The sequence below is a fragment of the Melanerpes formicivorus genome, unplaced genomic scaffold, assembly GCF_026170545.1.
Source record: "Melanerpes formicivorus ecotype bairdi unplaced genomic scaffold, bMelFor1.0.p_v2 SCAF_3, whole genome shotgun sequence".
NCBI classification, from domain to species: Eukaryota; Metazoa; Chordata; class Aves; order Piciformes; family Picidae; genus Melanerpes; species Melanerpes formicivorus.
The window spans coordinates 23,242,539-23,265,409 of NW_027142355.1; positions in this window are offsets into that span (position 1 = coordinate 23,242,539).

A 22,871-nucleotide genomic window follows, 5' to 3' on the forward strand; every position below is an offset into this window, starting at 1 on the left:
AAGAAGTAACAATGCTGGAAGTACTGAGTGGGTAAGAATCTGAAGGTATATGTGTTTTCCATAGAATCTTAGAATTGTTTTGATTCAAAAAGGCCTCCAAGACCTCTAGGATAATTGCAGGACTTGAACATCTTTCCTCTGAGGAAAGACTGAGAGACCTGAGGCTGTTTAGTCTCAAGAAAAGAAGGCTGAGAGGTGATCATATCAATGTCTATAAATATCTGAGGAGTGGGTGTCAAGATGAAGGTTATAGTCTCTTTTCTGAGGTACCCAGTAACAAGCTCAACAATAATAGGTATAACCTGGAATCCAGAAAGTTCCACCTCAACATGAGGAGACACTTCTTTATGGTAAGGGTGAAGGAGCACTAGGACAGGTTGCCCAGGGGGGTTGTGGAGTCTCCTTCTCTGGAGATTTTCAAAGTCCACCTGAATATATTCCTGCACTGCTTACCTTAAGTGACCCTGCTTTGACAGTGGGGTTGAACTCAGTGACCTCTGGAGATCCCTTCCAAGCCTAACATTCTGTGATTCTGTGATCATAGACTCCAACTGTCTGTCATAACATTAGAGACATATAGCCAGTAGAAAGGTTTCTGTAATATATGAGATGCATTTCTCTTTTCTTTCCTCTATTCTACACCATCCTAAGTGTTCCTAGCTTTCAGATAATACATCTTCTAATCTCTTATGCTGTAATCAGTTTTTCAGTGTACATGAACAATTCAAGTCATCTGAAGGTCAACACCCCCCAAATCAGTAATTGATAGTTGATTGAATGTTGTAGAATCATAGAATGTTTTGGGCTACAAGAGACCTTTAAAGGTCATACAGTACAACCTCTCTACAGTAAGCAGGGTCATCTTCAACTAGATCAGGTTGCTCAGAGCCCCATCCAGCCTGATCTGGAATATTTCCAAGGATGGTACATCTACCACCTCTCTGGGCAACCTGAGCTAGTGTTTCACCATTATCAGCATTAAAAAAAATCTTCCTTAGTCTAAATCTATCCTCTTGCATCACCCCTTATTCTGTTCCAACAGGCCCTGCTAAGAAGACTGTCCCCATCTTTCTTATCAGCCCCTTTAAGAACTGAAAATGCACTGTAAGATCTCCCCAGAACCTTCTCTTCTCCAGCCTTAACAACCCCAAGTCTTTCAGCCTTTCTTCATAGCAGAGGGGTTCCACCCCTCATATCATTTCTATGGTCTCCTCTGGACCTGCTCCAGTAGGTCCATGGTTTTCATGTGTGTCAAAACAGAAACATAGAAATCATGGATAACCTGACTGACACTTTTGTCCAGAATTTCTTACTAAAATGGTAGTATTATTCTTGGAAGTATATAGAATTGTACTTGGAAACATATATAATTCCATAGGCTGAAACAGCAGGTGAAAAACTGGTGTTTTCGTGCATTAAATATGGGTGTTTGGTGTATTAGAGCATTTAGTCAATATGAAAGCAAAATTCATGTTAGTAATAGTAATAACAATGTGTTAGGCGAATATGGCAATCTGAGGCCATACTATAATGCACTTAATTATGAAAACCTGAAAAAATTAGCCATCACCTCTCATAGGCAGCATGATCAGAAAAAGTGCTCCAAATTCAGCAGAAACTGAATCATAGAATCACAGAATAATAGAGTTTGGAAGGGACCTCTGGAAATCATCTACTCCAACACCCTTGCCAGAGCAGGTTCACAGGTTGCACAGGAAGGCATCCAGGTTTCATAGATGGAGACTCCACCTGCTTTGCTGAGCAGTCTGTTCCAGTCTTCTGTCACCCTCAAAGGAAAAAGAGTTCCTCCTCATGTTTAGATGGAACTTCTCATCTTCGAAAGTGTGCCCGTTACCTCCTGTCCTGTAGCTAGCCATTGCTGAAAAGAGGCTGGCCTCATCTTCTTGACACTCACCCTTTTAGCATTTATAAGCATAGATGAGATCCCCCCTCAGTGTTCTCCAAGCTAACCCCTCACCACCAAGTCTCTCAGTCTTTCTTCATTAGAGAGATGTTCTAGCCCCCTAATCATCTTTGTAGCTGGCTGCTGTACCCTCTCATGCAGTTCCCTGTCTGTCTTGAACCAGACAGCTGAGAACTGGACACAGTGCTCCAGATAAGGTCTCACCAGGGCAAACCACCATAGTTACTGTAGTTTCAGTGAAAATTCTCCAATTTTACACCACTGGCAACACAGTTCAGAGTGGAATCCCTAATACTCAGTAAATGAGACATCCAACAGGGTTTTTATCATCATGTCAGGATTCAGACAACAAAGTGTATTAGTGAGACTAGATGAGAGTCATGAGGCTCCATGGCTGCTCTGCTCACTCATGGAAGATGCACTGTAATAGTCATGTAATTACAGACAATTTTGCAGTATGTTACTCCTCTGCTTATTAAAGTGAAATAAAAGCTGCTAGGAAAAGGGACTATATTTGTATTTATCTTTTCAGATGGTGTCATCTCTTCTCTGCCTCACTCTGGTCCTTTTCTTTCCAGGAAAAGAGTAATTTATAGGATCAAAACAACACAGAAAATTTCTGACTGAAAGGATCTTATTATGAATTAGCAGCTGAACTTTGGAAGGTGTGTGTGCTCCCAGCATCACATACTGACTCACACAACACTCCTCTTTTGGTACTGTTAGTCATTTACTCTACATTTTGGAATCTGTAATGCACTTCACACATGCCCAAGGGCTTGTCTTTTCCCTAGATCTTACAGAATTCTTTTCCCTTTCTACTTATTTTTAATATGACCCTTCTTGTAAAATATTTACCTGTCCTTTGGACAGCACCAACCTAATCTGAGTACTACTTTCTCCTTTTACAGCAGCCCTGTGCCAGACATTTTTTATTCCCTTTGTGCCTCACATTAGCTCATGCAGCCTTTTGTTTTGATGGCTTCACAGCTGGATTGAACTACTTTAGCAGCACAGGGTTTTTGGAAAGGGGACAAAAGGTAAGAGCAGAGATGGTGAGTGGGGATCAGGGGAAAGTGAGCTTTCCCAAAGCAAGATCCTCCTATTGGCAGCAAGGTTAGCTCAGCTTCCCATGAGACCTCAATTTCCGTTTTTGACTGTCAATTTACCATTTGCCTTGCTTAAATTCCCTGTAAGGAACATCTCTCATGCTGGGTCCAGAAGCACTTGGATGCTTAGTGGCCAGAAGCACTGTGATCTCCCCATTGCTTCCAAACTTGGGACTTAAAATCTTGATACTATTAACCATTCACTGGGGAAAAAAAAAGAGAGAGAGAGAACCCCCCTAAAGCCTGTGGATCAAGACAGAGAGTAGAACTCACTCCTAAGAAAGGTCTCTCACCCCTAGAGTACAGCTCCCTATAACTAATTTTCTTTTTGACCTCAAGGTCAAGAAGACCTGACCTTTATGTGTAGGAGGAATGAATACCATCTTTCACCCAGAAGAATTTAATACAAGAAATTAATGTCCCTTGAGGAGAGGGGTACATGAAGTCTTGGATCACTCCATTTTGCAAGGAGGACCAGTCTCCTGGTTCTAGGATAGGAACTGTATTTCCAAGTGATGTTTGAAAATCAAAGGGTATTTTATGGGCATCTAAGTCATGCTAATGGGGCTTAGCATCCTAGGGACAGTGTTCCTAAGACACTGACACAGAGGAATACCTGGTCATTGATCTCAAATAGGCTTCTTCATTCTTTGTGTGTCACCTTGCCTGGGTAGTCTGGACATCCAAAAAGACACAGAATTAAGTGTAGGTACATTAAAATCGCATGTGGAGGCACCTCAGGAGTTCAGGTGATTTCAAGGTCGTGTTGCAGCTCAGAGGATGTGTCCAGGATAGATTTCTAAGGTAGGTCAGTGTTAAAGCTGGAATTCTAACCTTAGATCCTAGTTAATCTCCCTAGACCCTAAATGAAGGAGTTTATTGCTAGATCATCTCCCTGCTACTTGAGATATTTGACAGTAATTGCACTTGCAAATAAAATCACCCCCTGTTCTCTCAGCTGCAAAATCAATCCCAAAATATCCATGGAGCATCACTGCTGATGCAGAGTGGCTGTTGCTTTCCACCCCAATAACTGCTGAAGGATCTTTTTATTTACAGTTTATGAAGCACCTGGTATTTTGTAAGGATGACTGACAGCACACAAATGTACATTATGATTAGAGTCATCCAGACTGGAATCAGCTCTGTGGTGGTTTATGGTGAGGTTTTATATCTGTCTATACAGGAGGGTTGTTTAGTAAAATGTTTCATCTTGTGGAAATGTTAAACTTTTCTGCTTATTTTTTCTTTTTATTCTGTTTTCTATCACCAGTAAGACACTTCTCCTCTTGGAGGCACCAAGGTTTATTCTGCATACGATTTGTGCATACCAAGACAGGGACCATCATTTCTAATTACAGATGAACAAGACCTTGAGTTATGCAAGGGGAAGTCTAGATGATAGGATATTGGGGAAAAAAGTCTTTACTGAAACAGTGGCAAGGTGTTCAAAAAATGTGTACATGGCACTTTGGAATACAGAACATGGTGGAGTTAGGTCAGTGGTTGGACTCTGATCTTAGAGGTCTTTTCCAGCTGAAACAGTTCTATGATTCCAACCCCTTTCCAGTTAAAAAAAACCCTTTTCTATATATATAGGAAACATTTTGTAAACTTTGTGAAAGACTTACTTTTCCCTTTCAGACTGCTCAGAATGTGCTGCTTTTAAAAACAGCTTAGTAAAGTATTAAACTGCCTTTTCCTGCTGATGTATGTATGGCCTGATGGCCACCAATAAAATAACCTCCTCAGAGGACTGTGTTTCCACTAAGGAGCTGTACTGATTTCCCACCAGCCGAGCAATGTGGTGTGTCATGGCATTACATTATCTTGCAATTAGCATGTGATTATTATGAGCAGGGAGCCTGGTCAAGGAGAGTAGAAGAAATGTGAGTATTTCTGGTTTAACTACAGCTCCCACAAGACCACGTGCTGCTGTGAGAAAGCAAAGCTGAATGTTGAAATGACTCAAAGCAAAACCTTTCGGCAAACCAAATGGAAAGGTTTTGATTTCAGGCGTGTCGAAACATTTCTCTTCAGCTGAAAATGTCAAAAAGAGCACTTGACATCTGCTACGTTTTGACCTTTCCAAATTGAATTTCTTTGTCGCTCCCTTGTCCATTCTGTAAAAAGAAAAACACACATTTCTTTTGTCCTGATGTGGGGGGAAAACAAACCAGAGAAATAGCTAGAGAATTTGCCATGGAGGAACACTTTTTCAGTTTCACTTAGCTCTTTATAAGGAAGGATGGTCTGAAATAAAACACCCCTCTTTCTTTTGGGTAGCCTCCTTTCCTTTGGGACTTGAGGGGAGAAGCTGAGAGATCTGTGTCTGTTTAGTCTGAAGAAGACTGAGAGTGCATCTTGTCTATGCTTATCAATATCTAAAGGGTGGGGGCCAAGAGGATGGGGCCAGGCTCATTTCAGTGGTGCCCAGCGACAACACAAGGGGAAATAGGTGCAAACTGGAACACAGGAAGTTCCATCTGAATATGAAGAGAGGTTGTGGAGTCTCCTGGAGAAATTCCAAACCTTCCTGTAAGCATTCCTGTGCAATGCTATAGGTGACTTGATTTTAGCAAGGAGGTTGGACTTGATCCTTAGAGGTCCTTCAAAATCCCACCATTCTCTGATTCTGTGATACCTGCAGAGGACTTGTACTGATGAAAGCCCTGCAGCCTGGCACAGCAAGGAGCAGAGGGTAAAGCAGTCAAGTGTGATCCTGGGCACTGCACCTCTTGTCTGAGCACCTCCAAACATCTTCTTTCTGAGCACATGATACAGAGGAAAATAACTCGGCTCTTACCCTATATGTTCCTGCAGCGCCTGTATAGATTATATATTTTCCTTCATCCAAGTTCTTTCCTTGCTGCTATCTCCTGTGACACATTGTCTAGTGTATTCTTTGTATATCTAGTACAAAATCAAATAAACGTCCTTTAAGTTACTTTCATCTCTGCATCTTCGCTTTTTTTTCATGTCAGAAATGTCTCAGTGAGGAAATTCAAGTTTAGGTGAGCTCAGACATTTCTTTTCACTTATAAGACATGAACAAACCATCTGGCACAGTTAAACCACTCAGCATGATCCTAAAACAAAGACAAATGTGGCTGATGTTTTTTTCATTGTTTAAAATTGACATTTTTGGAGCATGGATTACTTTGGTACAAGCCTTGCAGCTCTTTTCTGTTAAAGCCATAGGTATTGATACATGCCCCTGCATGTCTCTATATAACCTTAATAAATTGCCTCTTTATAAATACTACATTAAATATATATAGCAACTGTTTCTGTGAGGTCTATTTTAATTCAAAAATTCATTTCAAATAGCAGTGAAGTTAAACAGGGATCTCAGTGTCCAGCGGTTTTCTACTGTACACTCAAATCAGGAGAGAAGGCTGAGGGGAGATTACTGACCTCTACAACTACCTCAAAGGAGGTTAGGGGACGGTGAGGTTCTGTCTCTTCTCACATGCAACAAGTGACAATAGAGAATGGCCTCAAGTTGTACCACAGGAGGTTCAAGTTGGATATTAAGAAAATTTCCTTCACAGAAAGGGTTATCAGGCATAGGAACAGGGTGCCCAGCGTGGTATTGAAGTCACCCTCCTTGGTGGTATTTAAAAGACTTGTGAATGTGGCACTTAGCAACATGGTTTAGTGGTAGTGGTTCAACAGTAGTGGTGGGACTGAGAACTCTAGGCAAGCAGCTGGACATGATGATCTCAAAGTTCTCTTCCAACCTGGGCAGTTCCATGATACTATGATTCTATGTTTCTGTGATTCTATGATTCCAAGTTAGTGACACAATATCTACACCTCATTAGTTTGAGCATGGCTGTGTGGGACCTTGTTCATGACCTATAAAGGTACCTGTGGAGGAATAAAGGTTTGAACAATTGAAGCACTGACAGCTTGGAGAAAAGCCTGATCTGAGTTTCTTCTTGGACTTTATTAGCCCAGGAATTGTTCAATTATAATTTGTGTTGTCTAGTCAAAATAAATCCTAAAAGAAGGAAAGTTTGGTGTGATATGGCTAATGTTCCTTCACAGCTATCTAGGGAGAGGACTGTCCACTATTTAAAATTATGTGTTTCATCTAGTAAATCCCTGGTAAAGAAAGGAAACAAAGCTGGAATTGAACTTCTGTGGATGTGCATCTTCTACAGAAAAAACTTGGTTATAAGTCAAACCTGAATTTCAGAAGGGTCGAAGAGCATCACTTCAGGCTGTAACCTGCCCTACATGATGATAAGAAATATGGACTCTAAATACAGAAAATCCATTTACTGACTGTACCAAGGTTTCTTCTCTGTTTTTCTGGAACAACTGGAACTGATTTCCAGTTGGAAGAAAAAAAATTGCTTCTCTAGACTGATAACCCCTTGTGCTATGCAGTTGCATTCATGCAATGGGCTGACTGGTGCCAATGATGCAATTCCCATGAATCAGACCTTTTACCATCAGGCTGTGACAAGTTTCTAATAACTGAAGGAGATGTTGCATTAAAATTCACATAATTCCTCTGTATCACTGGTAGATTTCTCTGGCTAAGTAAGTCTAAGAAAATATATGGTGTCGCTAAAAAGCCCTGGCACCTGTTCACACGTGGTATGCAATTGCATAACAATCACAGCTGTTTCCTTTTTTATGTCGATTGACTCTAATATGGCCAGGACAATCCAAGGGACCATGCTGATTTACTGGTTCCCATGAACCCATCACGGGCTCATCGTTCAACATACTCTGCCTTTTAAATATGGCCACTGTGCTCAATTAATAATGTGAAAAAAATTATATTCCATTTTCCTACTCCAGTCTTGGAAAATATATTACATGAAAGGATTTTATCACCTGCACTGTGCATAATATCATGGACTGCATGTGATTAAATGTCCAGGTGGTTTCATCCCTACTACCAAACTATCTGACATCTCCAGCAATTCATTATCACCCATAAAAGATCCATAAGGAGAAAGGATGTGTATTCAACACAAGAACATATTCCAAAGCTTTTATTAATTTCTATTGGCTCTGCAAAATTCCAGGGACCCTGGATGGAGGGAGTTACAGAAAAAGAAATCAGTTATTGCAATGCAGCCTCTGCAAAGTCAAGGCTAGTGTCTACACAAAGAACCACTGAATAGTTTGGGTTGGAAGGGACCTGGAAACATTCAAAGAACTACTGCACCTGGTGGGGCAAACCTATGGAAGCTGACAGATGGACTGGATGTTCTGTAGATATTCTGCCCAATCTCAATGATCCCATGATTATGAAGGATGCAGAAATTATCTCAAATGGGCCACATTGTTATCAAAACAGACCACTTTCTAGCATTGATATAAGAGTTTTCCTGCAGCATAGAAAAGTTCTCTTGAAATACTGTCTCTCCAGGGATGCAGAGGAAAGGTTTGGCCATTTAAAATGTGCTTACAGGAAATGGAGTGATGACTGAAGTTCTGTTGCTAGCAGCTTTGCTGTGTGTTGCAGTTCCACTTGCCTTCTTTGGGCATCTGCTCCTCTGTGATTGCATTTTTATTCTTTTTCAAAAGGGCAGATGGTTTGGTTTTGTTTTTTTTCCCTGTGTGCATAATTAAACAAATACAAAACAAACTCATCTAAAGATACTAATTAATTCCTTTTCCTAATAGATTGCAGGCAGCCTATTAATATTATTCACTCCTGGGACTACGAGTCTGTTAGAAAAAACTTCCTTCTCTTGCTGGCTTTTCTTCTCCCATGGTGACTCTGGTGAATTCACCACCTCCCTATTCAGCACAGACATACTGTAAGTATCTGTGGCTACTTCTATATTAGGATTGATCTTGGAGATAAGATGACTGTCCTTTCCTTTGTTTGTTTAGTACTATTCAACTCGGATCAATTGATCATCCTTTCTAGCTTTGATAATCTGTATCTGAGTGACCAAGATGTTGCTTGGGTTAGATTATGGCTGAAGGCTGGGCCAAAGCTCTGTAAGATGTTGAAAACTTCACTTTCAGTCCACAATCTTCTTCTGACTTTGACTCTGTGCTCTTAGGCAGGCCACTGTCAGTTTCTTCTCTGCTATAGTTTTTATGTTTAGGGCGTGTTCTAAGCAATGGTACTGCAGAGCCTGGTTCATGGGGAGTACTTTCAGAATAACACTGACTTGGAGGAAGCTTAGAGGGTTATGACTAAGTTATGGTGTTATATCTTTGTCTTTCTAACACCTGTTTGAATAGTGCAACCACAGGAGAGCTGGGAGAGATTTTTGGCAAGGGCTTGCAATGACAGAATGAAGGGCAATGGCTTGGAGTTGGAAGAGGGGAGATTGAAACTGGAGATAGGAAGAAATTCTTGACAGTGAGGGTGGTGAGACACCAGAACAGGTTGTCCAGGAAGGCTGTGGATGCCTCCCCACTGGAGGCATTCAAGGTCAGGTTGGATGGGGCCTTGAGCAATCTGATCTAGTGGGAGGTGTCGCTGCCCATGGCAAGAGGGTTGAAACTAAATGATCTTTAAGATCCTTTCCAACACAAATCATTTTATGATTCCATGATTATTTCTAGCTCCACACACATTTATTTCCAGTTTAGGGTCTCTGTTACTCTTGGAAAAAGTGTGACACAGGAGAGGAAGTTTAATTGTTCTGCTTTAAAAAAATAATTAATATATATATATGCACATGCACAAAACAAAAAAGGTGAGATCAAAAATGCCTTTGGATGGCACCAAGTGATTGTCAGTTCTATTATAATTACCTAATTAAAGAGGTGATAATGAAAGCAGACTTGAAATGCTGGAGGGAGAAAAGGAGGATGTCATTGGGAACTCAACTTCTGTTTTATCCTAAATCTTTATTGTAAAGGAATCACCTGTCAGGAAGTCTGCTGAAGAATGAGCAGCTACTCACTGAGAGGCTGTGATCACAGCAACAAGGTGGGAACAAAAGCAGCAGTGACAGATTCAGGTAAAGCAGTCTTCAGCCCAAGAAATCCAAGGAGTCTGAGGGCTTTTTGAGGAGCCCATCCATCCTGGAGACAAGGAGGTGCAGCCACAGCTGAGAACTCTGAATGGGAGCTGTGTTCTCTCAGACATAAATCAGTTTTAGTGCTTAGAGAGTGGTTTGTGTTTTTCAAGGAGCTGGACAAAAAATCATGAGCCACATGCTAGGACATGTTCTCTGATAGATGTTCTGATGAAAAGAAATTGGCGTAGATGGTTATTCCAGCAGCGTTCAGTGTTAATAGGATACTGGCTCCTACTTAAATGAATATAGCCAGAAGATGTGGGAAATAATTTCCCCTTTTCACTTGGCATTTGTTAGATAAAATCTAGAACAGTGCCTTCAGCTGGAGGAAGGAAGACACTGATTAAAACAGAACCAAGTCCCAGGTAGGGGCTGGAATGTGTGCCCTGGTCAGAGAGGATGTGGAAGGCAGAATTATTCAGCCTGCGGACCAGAAGGCTTCAGGGGACATCTCACTGTCACCTTCGAGTACCTACAGGGAGGTCCATGAAGAAGACAGATCAAGTCTTTTGGTGAAGAAATACCTTGGGTAGACAGGGAATGGACAGAAATTGAAACTGTAGAAATACTGACTAGTTATAAAGATTTCTTCCGCATGACAATGTACAAACATTGAAATAGGAACTAGATGAGGCTGTGTGTCTCCATCCTTGCAGGTTTTTAAGGCCTGTCTGAACAAAGCCCTCATCAACACAGCCAGGCCTCATATATGATCTTTGTGTGAAAGGTTAGACTAGAGACCTCCTGAGGTCTCTTCCACCTGGGTTATCCCATGTCTCTATAAAACCTTTTATTGGTGAGATATGGAACTTTGTCTTCTGCACTCTGTCCTCACAGATGTGTCCATGTTGCACAAAGGCTGTGTGAGACCACAGCATCATCCTGATCTGAGTTCAGCTTGTTGGCAGATATGTGGCATGGAAGCTCATGTTTGGATCATAGACTGCAGCTGCTGACCTTGGTTTCCTTTGGGACCTTGTTGCATGGAGTTGTAATGGCTTTTTCTCTATCCTTACCATATAGGCTGCTAATGTGCTGTTTATCTTTTAGGAAAGCATATCATTGTGTGACTTGCTATACAGACCACAAGACCAAAGACAGGTTACACAAAACCCACATGATAAACCTAGAGTATACTCCTTTTTCCATCTTTCAGGATCACAGGACCCACTTTTGTATTTAATCAAGCCAAGTATTGCATCTTAAAAGTAGCCAGACCTTCAATTCCCCCAGCTTGATCTTGCTGGGAGTTTATTCCTATGAGGATTGTCCACTTTGGGGACTACAAATCCCATCAGTCTTCATTGCTGCCTCAAAAAGGAGTGCAGTTGTGCTGAACTTCAGAGGACCACATCAACAGACAGATAAATCAGATTAATCCTCCCTTCTGAGGTACAGGGAGGAAAGCATCTGATTGAATTCTTTCAGCTTTTAAAGTGTACAAAAAAAATGTATTTCTTTCCATATGATCCTCATTGCTGGATTTCAGTCATGTTCAAAGATGGCAAAATGAAAAAGATCAAATGATAAATCAAAACAAGAGTAACTCAAAAGCCTGAGGGATACAGAGCTGACAACAGATGATCACAGAAGAAAGTTATCAAATTCTTGCTCATTCCAGGAAACTCAGCCTTAACTAAGAAATATTTCCTGGGCATGTGTGTAAATGACACAAAAATTTTAGATTGATTGTTCTTACTAGATACTTCACGACCAAAATTTCTGTTTATTGGAGTTCTAACCAGCCTGTTCATCATTTTTAAGGCTGATTAGTACTAATATACGTGTATAAATATTTTAAACTTAGTTGAGCAAGGCGAAGACCCAGCAACTAACAAATCAATTTCTTATTAGGTTTCACCAGAAAATAGAGTGTCCAAAAGTGTGTGCCATTTGTAAATATTAGGTGCATCAATCTTGGTTCCTTCAAACAATCAATTTCCCTGTGAAAGGAAGACAAACATTAAAAAAGGGGGGGGGGGGGGGGGGAGGGAAGAGAGAAAGAAAAAAATACCCTGAAACCAGCAATGGAATAACAGGCTCAATCTAAATCACTGTTGTTCCATTGTGGACAACACAGCTACCCCATTTGTTCTTTCTTATTTTTTTTTCTTTCTGTCTTTTGTTCTTTTTTTTTTTTTCTGGTGGCTTTTTTTTTTTTTCCCCTCCAGACTTTCCTTGTAGCTCATTATAATGACAACTGGCTTAAAAGTGCTAAGAGGAAAAGACAAATCACTTCTGAAACGTGTTTTGAGGTGGATTAGTTAATACAAGGAGCCTTGCAACACTTGCTGCAGTTATTTCCTGGATGATGGATTTGTTCTAGTTTGTCTATGGTCTGCTGAGGGACTTCCTCAGCTCTCATGAGGCCAGTAAATGAATATCCTCTGAAGGAATCAGCTATCTGCTCTGCACAGCCCCCAAAGGTGGCAAAACAGATACCATGGTGGATGGACAGTCTCTGTAAGAGCCCTGAGCACACACTGGGGTTGTGGAGAACATGTGACTCACTCCTGAGAATCACAGAATGGTAGGGGTTGGAAGTGACCTCTGGAGATCTAGTCCAACCCCTCTGCTGCAGTAGGTTTCTCCAGAGCAAGTCATGCAGTCTCTCACCCAGGTGGGTCTGGTATCTCTTCAGAGAAGGAGATTCCACGACCTCTCTAGGTAGCCTGTTACCAGTGCTCTGTCACTCTAAAATACAGAAGTTCCTACTCATGTTCAGATAGAACTTCCTGTGTTCTAGTTTGTGCCCATTGCCCTTTGTCTGATCACTGGGCACCACTGAAAAGAGTCTGACCCCATCCTTGAGACACCCACACTTTAGATATTTGTCCTCCTAAAAGTAATGTCTAGTATGAGCTGGAACAGACCACAAAAATGCCAGTTTCTCTCTGATTCAGAGATGAAGCTTATGTACCTAACTGTGGAACAGCTCTCTGTGTAGATACCATCTTAAATATTTCTTGAGGTTGTGTAGCTTGAAGACAGGTGCACACACTGGAGTTAATGTTGGGCGAGAGCATCTATCTGCCTGATGTGTCCCCATGGCTGAGAAACATAGGCTCAGAGCAATCCTGCAGCTATCACCTCAGCATGGTGTTGCTTCTGTGTTACCAAGATCCATGTTTTTTTCAAGGCTGTCAGTGTGCTGGATGATACAGGTTCACTGTACACAGCCATAAATCTGGCTGAACTGTCATTGCTTTGGGGATCTCTGCACCCAGCTTTTGCATGGACACATTATACCTGTTGGTCCTGAATTCTTTCTAAATAGAATTAGAATTAGAATGAACCAGGTTGGAAGAGACCTTTGAGATCATCGAGCCAGATGACTGTGCCACCTCATTATAAAGAGTCAAAGACCAGTCCAACATTCTCAGGGCAGCTGGTAGTGACTGGATTTTGTCCTTGTGCCTTATGATAGCTAAATGGTCAAGCTCACCCCCTTTTATTTAGCAGGATAGATCTTCCCCATCAGTGGAGTCCCTCCTGGCCCTGAAAGGAGGATCTTTGCATCCAGCCATTGAGGTTTGTGATGTCTTCAGATACCACAGGGGTGGTGCCATGGAAAAACATATGGAAATACAGGGAATAGCCTAACAATGCCTCACAGTTGTATTTCCCTTTCAGTAGGCTGGACTCATGTTTCTCCATTGCCAATCATGTTTTATCTATTCCTTTTCCAAATATGATAGTGAATATCCTGTGTAGAGCATGGCAGAAACCCTGGGGTCCTCAAAATACCTGTTACATATCAGATGCTTGAACCAGAAGGATGAGAAGGCAGCAAAGCAGAGAGAATTAAAATGCAGAGAAAGGCAGAACTGGTGAACTTGGTGCTCCAAAGGGCTTCTTGAATTTGTCAGGCTGTGAGGCATCATACGTCTTCACCGTGCTGCTTATTTTAGTTCCCATTTTTCCAAATGCCTGCTCAGGCTTATAGATGTGGCTATTCAGCTTGACAAGCACCATGTGGTGTATTCATGTTGATGTTATTTTTCCCCTCAGCTGCTGCAGCAAGCTCTTTCCCAGGTGTGTGATGTGGATTTGCCAGAAATGCCATTCTGAGAGGATGGGAGGTGTATTTAAATAACCATATTCTGCTCACTTCTCTCAGGAAAAAGAAAAAAAGGCTTCATTCAGCTCTAACTGAAAACATGCACTGGGTCTTGAAGGATTCTCAATGAGGGTGAAAAAAACTTGTTCAAAGCACAATGGCCACTGATGGGGCATCTTTTCTATTCTCTTTTGTACTCATTAAAAAGTCCAAATTTTATTTTATGATTTTACTTCTCAGCTGTTCAATTGGGATTCTGATGTTCCTTCTGTCAGCATGATAGGAAGTGGACTCCTGAGTACTGATAAAAAAGATTCTTTTAACTCAGGTCCTCAGACAAATTTGGACATGATGACTCTGAACTTGAAAGGCTTTGAAACAGCCACATGTCAGCACAACCACAGTGTTGTCTACATTTTGTTAAGCCTTAAATAACAACTGGGAACCCAGGGAGGGCATTCACAATACACATGTGCCCACCTGAACATAAAAATTATTCTTCATTTTTGATGAAATCTACAGAGCATGGTGTCCATGCACATGCACACAAACGTTACTGTGGATAGTTTATTATAAAGGTATATTAAAAGACTTGGGCATACTGGTGGGTGAGAAGCTGGACATGAGCCAGCTATGTGCACTTGCAGCCCAGAAGGCAAATCGTATCTTGAGGTGCATCAAAAGAAGTGTGGTCAACAAGTTGAGAGAGGTGATTCTACCACTCTACTCTGCTCAGGTAGAGCCTCATCTGAAGTACTGTGTCCAGCTCTGGAGTCCTCAACACAGGAAGCACATGGACCTGCTGGACCAAGTCCAGAGGAGGGCCATGGAGATGAACAGAAGTCTAGAACACCTTTCCTATAAAGACAGGCTGGGAGAGTTGGGATTGTTCAGCCTGGAGAAGAAATGTCTTCAGGGAGAGCTTATAGCTGTATTTCAGTATCTGAAGAGGACCTACAAGAAAGCTGGGGAGGGACTGTTTACAAGGGCATGTAGTGATAGGATGGGGGCAATGGTTTTAATCTGGAGCAGCATAGATTTAGGTTGGACCTTAGAGGGACATTCTTCACAATGAGGATAGTGAAATGTTGGAACAGGTTACCAGAGAGTTGGTAGAGTCCCCATCTGTGCAGCCATTAAAGGTCAAACTTGAAGGGGTCCTGAGGAAACTGATGTCCCTGCTGACTGCTGGGGGCTGGACCAGATGACCTTCTGTAGTCCCCTCCAACCTGATGTATTCTGTGGTTTTATATTAAAGAGCTCTGTTTTCAGTAAGAGTTCAGGAAGGGACAAATGTTACTGCTTGTTTTCAGTTAAATAAATTAAATTACACATTACAGTTAATCAGGACAATCAGTTAAGAGAAGATATGTACTGTTTCAGTGAAGAATGACTTTATATGAATGATAGAGTGTATGAAACTAGGGATAAAACCCAGTGATTGCATCTTCTACTAAAACTGAATTATCCCTCAGTTGCAGCTCCTAATGTTTTTGCACAGTTGAATCCTAAACTCTTCACACTGGGATCCCCTCAAATTATGTAGCTGCCACAGAAGGATATTTGAGTTCTAGCACTGCTGTCCCAGCTGTGGCTGAAAGTGCTGGACAGAGTTAGATGGCCAGAGTTCAGTGCAAAGGGCCAGAAATCAGTGAAGAATGAGTAGGGTCAAAACACTCCATAAGGGAGATGTATGTCTCTGAAGGTAGAGCTGTTGCAAAGTAGCCTTGATCAAGAAGACTTGTTTCTCCTGGTCTTCATGTCCCTCCAGGATGCTTCCTGGAATTTAAACCTGATTTGCTTTGTACTCTGCTCTTCCCTTGGCATAGCCTCTGAAACAAGTCTGTGAGAGTGAATGAGTGAAATCAGCGGTTCCCTGGAGCCTGAAGGATGAAATCTTGGCCCTGCTATTCATATCTTTTGGTTAATTGTGGTTGTCTCTTCTCCTATTTCTATTCTCCACCTAACTGAGCCAAGAGATACATGCCTTTTCAAGCCTTTCTTTGCACATCAACCCAATAAATTTCCAGATTGTTTCTCCTCCTTCTTGGAGCATCTCCATTTCATTAATAAATATTAGAAAGCTTATCCCTATTTAGTATTCAGTGGAAATCTTTGGAGGAAAACAACCTAAAACATCCAGAACCTGAAAAGCTGAGGCTACTGTTTCCAGTTCTGGGCCCCTCAGTTTAGGAAAGATGTTGACTTTCTGGAACATGTCCAGAGAAGGGCAACAAAGATGGGGAGGGGTTTGGAGCACAAACCCTATAAGGAGAAGCTGAGGGAGGTGGGGTTGCTTAATGTGGAGAAGAGGAGGCCCAGAGGAGACCTTATTGCTGTCTACAACTACCTGAAGGGAGGTTGTAGCCAGGTGGGGGTTGGTCTCTTCTCCCAGGCAAGCAGCACCAGAACAAGAGGACACAGTCTCAAGCTGTGCCAGGGGAGGTTTAGGCTGGATGTTAGGAAGAAGTTCTTCATAGAAAGAGTGACTGGCCATTGGAATGTGCTGCCCAGGCAGGTGATGGAGTCACCATCACTGGAGGTGTTTAGGAAGAGACTGGATGCGGTGCTTGGTGCCATGGTTTAGTTGATTAGATAGTGTTGGGTGATAGGTTGGACTCGATGATCTCTCCTGGGAAGAGTTCTGTGCCTGAAGTCCTGGCCTTGAGGTCATCCAAAGCACACACCCGTGCATGAATGCCTGAGAAGTCTGACTTGGTAGTTTGCCAACAGGCTGGCTCACAAAAACAAGTCTCCAGGCAGCAGGTGGGAGCTGGATGACTAGCTGAACACTGATGGAGATGGATGTGAGGTTTACAACTGTTTCTGATTATTCAACACAGAGCAGAAGCTGCCAGAATAAGGATCACCAGCCTGGAAAGGACCAGTGTCCTTTCAGTAGGCATCTGTGGGTATGCCAACTTGGCTCCTTGTAGCTAAAGTACTTTTAATGCAATAACATTATGTTGGCTGGGCTTCAGCTACTCCAATAGATGCTAAGGATCCCCAACACTTGCATCTCTTGTGGCACCATTCCTGTTTCCAAGATAATTTAGGCATCCTGCGCAAGCACCTGCTGCATCCCATTATTATGTCCCACTGCAGAGTAAACCTCGCTTACATGGTCCCAAATTTCCTTCTCTACTGTCACTGTTTCATACTGTCTTTCTTCAGTTGAATGCTATTATTTTCAGCTGATATCCCTAGCCACTTCCTTTCCCTTGTTGCTATTTCTCTCAACCTGAAACAGGTTGCCCAGGGAGGTGTTGGAGCCCTATCCCTGGAGACATTCTAGGGCAGGCTTGCTGGGGCTCTGAGAAACCTGATCTTGTTGAGGATGTCCCTGCTCATGGAAGGGCAATTGGACTAAATGACCTTTAAAGGTCCCTTCCAACCCAAAACGTTCTATGGTCATCTGAACAGAGATGAGATAAAATCTCTTCTCCACACCACCATCATCTCCAGGATATCTCCTTTTATTTCCAGTCATGGGTGACAAATATTGCATATTGTTTACAATCCCATGACTGTGACAATGCCTCCCCATGAGTTGATTTGAATGACTTCTGCTTCAAGTAAGATTTCCCAAGAGATTCTTGGAAGTGTTTCTGTAACTGTGTCAATACAAATAGACGCATGTGCATCCAGACACACACTGTGGACATTCTGTATTGTCTTGGGGGGAAAAGTGTCTGCTGCAGTGAAGCAAAGCAGAGCTTGAGCTGAGCTTCAGATGGAACAGGGAAAGCATGCACTAATTAGTTAATTAACTGAAAGACCCTCAATTAGATTGGCTGGATTTAGCATATTAGCTGACCCTCCTTTTGTGGTGAAAAATAAAACAACCTTTGCAAAGCCATAGACCATGTTAATCCAGATTTTGTCTTAATTTATCCCAGCATTACACTGAAAGGAGGCTGATGTTGCTCTGAAAGCAGGAATATTGTTCAAGCATAAAATCAGGAGTGAAGTCTGAATCACGTCTTTCTCTCATGCTCTGCTACGACTTCAGTTTGCTTTGTTGTGAAAAGGCAGCATGAGTCACTGACTCCAGCAGAGGAAGCACAAGAGCTCCTTTTTTAACACCAGAAAAATACATGGTTGTGGAGAGAGACAGAGGAATCTACACACAACCAAGAGACTTGTGACTGGCCTGTCTAGAAATTGTTTTTTATGTTGCAACGCAGTGAGTTATCCAGTTTGTGGTGAGCTGTTCTTCTGGTCCAGTATATCTTCTCTTCTCTTCTTGGTTTATCTATATATCTATCTCTATCTCTATCTCTATCATCTCTATCTCTATCTCTATCTCTATCTCTATCTCTATCTCTATCTCTATCTCTATCATCTCTATATAAAAATACCAGGTTGATATGCTTCACATAATGAACTTTTCACCGCAATCAAGACATATTCAAATAGTTATTGTTTAATTCTGATCTTGGTTTTTTTGTGTTGTTTTGTTTGTGGGTGTTTTTGGGGAAAAAATGTTATTGGCATACGAGAAGAAAAACTTTGGGGCTCTCCTGGCATTTGGGGTTTTGAGATGTTTTCTCATAATGTGATGTAGAGGGATGGGGGAGCTTCTAGAGTGTGCAGCTGAATAAATAGCACAAGAATGGGTGCATGAAATTAGCTTGGCAGTATGAACTCCCTGACACTGTGTTGTATCTTCAAATAAGATGAATTAGATTGTTGCCAAAGTCAGAATGGATGTGAGGATTGCATAGGGTAGGAGGGAAGAAAAAGGCGAGTCATAAAATCATAGAATCATTTAGGTTGAAAAAGACCTTTAACAAGTCAACTGTACCAAACCTACCACTGTCCCAAGTCTCTAAGCATCACATGTACATGTTGTTTAAATATCTCTGAGATGATGACTCCACCACATTCCCAGTCAGCCTGTTCCAGGAGCTGACAGCCCTTTCAGGGAAGAAATTTTTCCTAATATTCAGTCTAAACCTCTCCTGGAATAACTTAAGGCTATTTCCTCTTGTCATATCACTTACTTGGGAGAAGAGGTTGTAGTGGTTGTGGTGCTCAAAATCTGCAGCTAAATTTTAAAGGCATGGCCTAAAACTACCACAGAGATTGACCCCCATCTCACTCCAGCCTCTTTTCATAGAGAGGTTTGCTCTGAGCCTCATTTTCTCCAGACTAAATTATGCCAATTCCCTCAGCCACTCCTCACAAGACTTGTGTTTCAGACTTCTCAACAAGCCTGTAGTGTTTCGTGGGGTTATTGTAATCTAAGTGCAGGATCTAGCACCCTGCATACCACTGGCCTTGGCTTATGGGTCAGCCTGTCCAGATCCCTCTGCAGAGCCTTCCTAACCTCAAGCAGAACATCTCCTAAAGAGACAATGGCTTAGAGAATGTTATGTATTTAGGGAATATTTCATTCATGTGAAAAAAGGTGCAGAGAGAATCATGAAAATTACCTAGGAAATAAAATACGTGTGTATACCTGGTGAGGGTGAGAATCTAACCTGATGTCAGGGAAATCACAGCAGAAGAATACGTGATGATTACAGCCACTCTTATTCTGCAGACCTGCCAATATTGTGTCTTCCAAAAGCACAGTGGTAATTTACGTCATTGAAAAAATATAAAGGACCACATCTCTTCTGTGCAATGCCAGGAAGGGTCAAACAAGACTAGGTACTAATGCTTTTCTGAACGGCTTAGTCTCTGTAATTCTGTGCACAACATCTCTGTGGCATTTAATCAGAGCATAGGACCAAGCTTATTATGTCTCATTTTATTTGTGGCAAATTTCAGTAATGCAATTCAAACAGTAGTCTTTAATCCTGAGGTTTTGTGCAAAGTAAAAGAGCAACAATTTCCTTTGTTCACTAATAGCCTGATTTGTGGAGATAGAGTATTTCAAGAGTGACAAACATTGAACACCTTCCAAAAACTGAGGTTCCAAAAATCCCTCCTTACAAATCCCTGCCATCCATCTTTCCATGTGTCTTCAGATGTAAAACACACAGAAGTGGTTGGAAAGCTTTGCAAGAAGAGCTTAAGGCACCTGATTCCTACAGAAGCACATTTAATGTTAAGTGCCACTCCCCTCTTGCATTTGCCCACTTTATCCTTCCTAAACAGATTATAATGAGTGATTTTAATATTCCAATCATGCAAATCTTCCCCCAAGATTTCAATAATGCCAACAAGGTCTAATGTATACTCATAAATGAGCTATTCCAATTTCAATTCTTGTTTATTACTCAGACTCCCAGCATTAGAGTATAGGCAATTAAAGGATTTCTTCTCTTCACATCCCTTGGTGCCTTGATTAATTTTGTTCTTGACATCTTAATTTTGTGCTAAATGAATGCTCATTCATTCCTCTCTTTCTACCTTCCCTTTTTCTTCATTTAACACTCTCCTCTCTACTCAGCTTGATACCATGAAGACTCTCCCCTTATAAATGGACACCATTGAAACTGTGGCTTTAGCTTCTCACCAAAGTAGGTCACTGCATTTCTTACAGCCACAAATATCTGCCTTGCTCTACTTAGTTCTAGAAATATTTATTTTCCAGAGGTTTTTGCCATCTTCTTCTTATTGGAAATAAGACTTCTGGATCCAGGATCCATATACAGTGTCCAGGAACTTTTCAGCCACCTTCAAACTCTCATATAGATAATAAAGAGTGTGCACCACCAGCAATGGAAATCTTGGGCACCATATGTCGATTCACCCTTGCAGTAATACATCATGATGTGTTTTAGGGGAAAATGGCAAAAGACTTCTTTGTCTCTGGGAAATTTAATTTCTTTCTGAACACAGTGTCTTTGTCACAGTTGATGGGATTCATTTGATCAAATGTAGACACATCAGAGGTAAATTTTCCTTCTCTACCTTTATAGTCAGAAGAGAGAAATAAGGTTTTCTGAGGAGAAATTGATCTGAATTAGGGCAGATGAATCGTGTCTGGAAAATGCCCCATTGCTCTCTATGGACTAAGATGAATACTTCAGCTGTAGTTTTCTGTCATTGAGACCTATAAAGCTCTCTTGGGGTCATTTCCACCCCATGACACAGCTCTGAGAACAGCATTTCAGGCCCTTGTGGTTTCATTTGGGGCTCTGTTCTCTGACATATGTTCAGGTTTGTGGAAGCACATTCAGAATGTGCTTTATGTTAGGCACCATATAGAAACACAGTCAAAAGCAGCCCTCTCTCTAGGGATACTGTAATCTAAATGAAATCTTCTATTCCTATTCCTTTCCAGCCTGGCATAAGGCAGAATAACTTTTAAAACATTTAAAACCCTTCTTCCAGCTTTGCAGATTGTGACTACTTCTCTGCCTGACCATTTGAGATATTGAAAAGCTGAGGACATACCATATGCAACACATACTAAATTAAAAATAGACCATATTCCACATCCCTGGCATGTAACAGCCACGTGAGTGTACTTGTGCCAAGCAAGCTTTTGCTCTTGAAGCCTCTCCAAACCAGGCATTTCAAGCTCCACTGATACAAACCTGTTGTGGGATGGAACTGTTGCCATTGAAGCTAATAACCATGCAGGGTGCTGGGATGGCACAATCATAAAATGCTTTGGGTTGGGAGGAACATTTAAAGGTCATCAAGTCCAATCTCCCTGCAGTGAGCAGGGATATCTTCAGACAGATCAGGTTCCTCAGAGCTTTGTCCAGCCTGACCTGTAATGTTTCCAGGGATGGGGCTTCTACCACCTCTCTGGACAACCTGTGTCACTGTCTAACAACCCTCAATGTGAAAAAAAGTTCATGCTTAGATGTAATCTGAATCTTCCCCCCACTTAGTTTGAAACCATCACCCTTGCCCTGCTACAAAAGGCCATGGTAAGGCTGACCCCATTTTTCTTATAGGCATCCTTTAAGTACTGAAAGGTTGCTATAAGGTCTCATTGGAGTTATCTCTTCTCCAGGCTGATCAACACCACTCTCTCAGTGTGTCCTCACAGAAGAGGTGTTCCAGCCTTCTGATCATTATTTGTGGCCCTCCTCAGGACCTATTTCAATAAGTCCATGTCTTTTCTGTGCAGAGGACTCCAGAGCTGGACCAAGCACTGCAGGTAGGGCTCAGCATGTGTGAGATGTGCTCTTAGTGCTGCCTGCCTTCCCTGTGCTATTAGCTTGAATGTGGAAAGAACCAGGTTAACTAGTTTGTGCACACATCACAGGAGATATACGTGTGTCCTGTTGAAATGTGTGCTTGTGGGAGAGCCACAGCAGATTAAGTTGCCATCCTGCAGCTGTGATTTACTCTGTCCTGGTTTAATTTGTGCAGGTGCTTATAAGAAGTGCCCAAAAAGTCTGCAGCCATAGCTCAGCTGAAAGGACAGCCAGATCACCGTAGGGTGATCTGTGATTCCTTGGAAACAGCCTATTTTTCCATATACATGTTTTCTTTCAGATGGGATTTCAAAGCAGATATCCCTGGAACTATCTCACAGAAATACAGCTGTAAAGAAGCAGAGGTTTTCAACTGTTTCAACTCTGCAAATACAATCATGTCCATGATATTTGCTCTTTGGCCCTGACCTTTTCTATTTTATCCTAATTTTATGCTCAAAGTTCTACAGATAAAGTTCAAGTTGGAAGCTGTCCTTTTTGCTCCAAGGAGCACAGTCTTTGGAGACGTGATCCAAGCTCAGCTCAAGTATTTTCTTGCTCATGTTTCTGGTGGTGGAGATGTTAGAGCACATGGATTCATCTCTCCTAGCTTTCTGTGTGGGATTTAGCTTGCAGACAGGACGTCTAAATCTG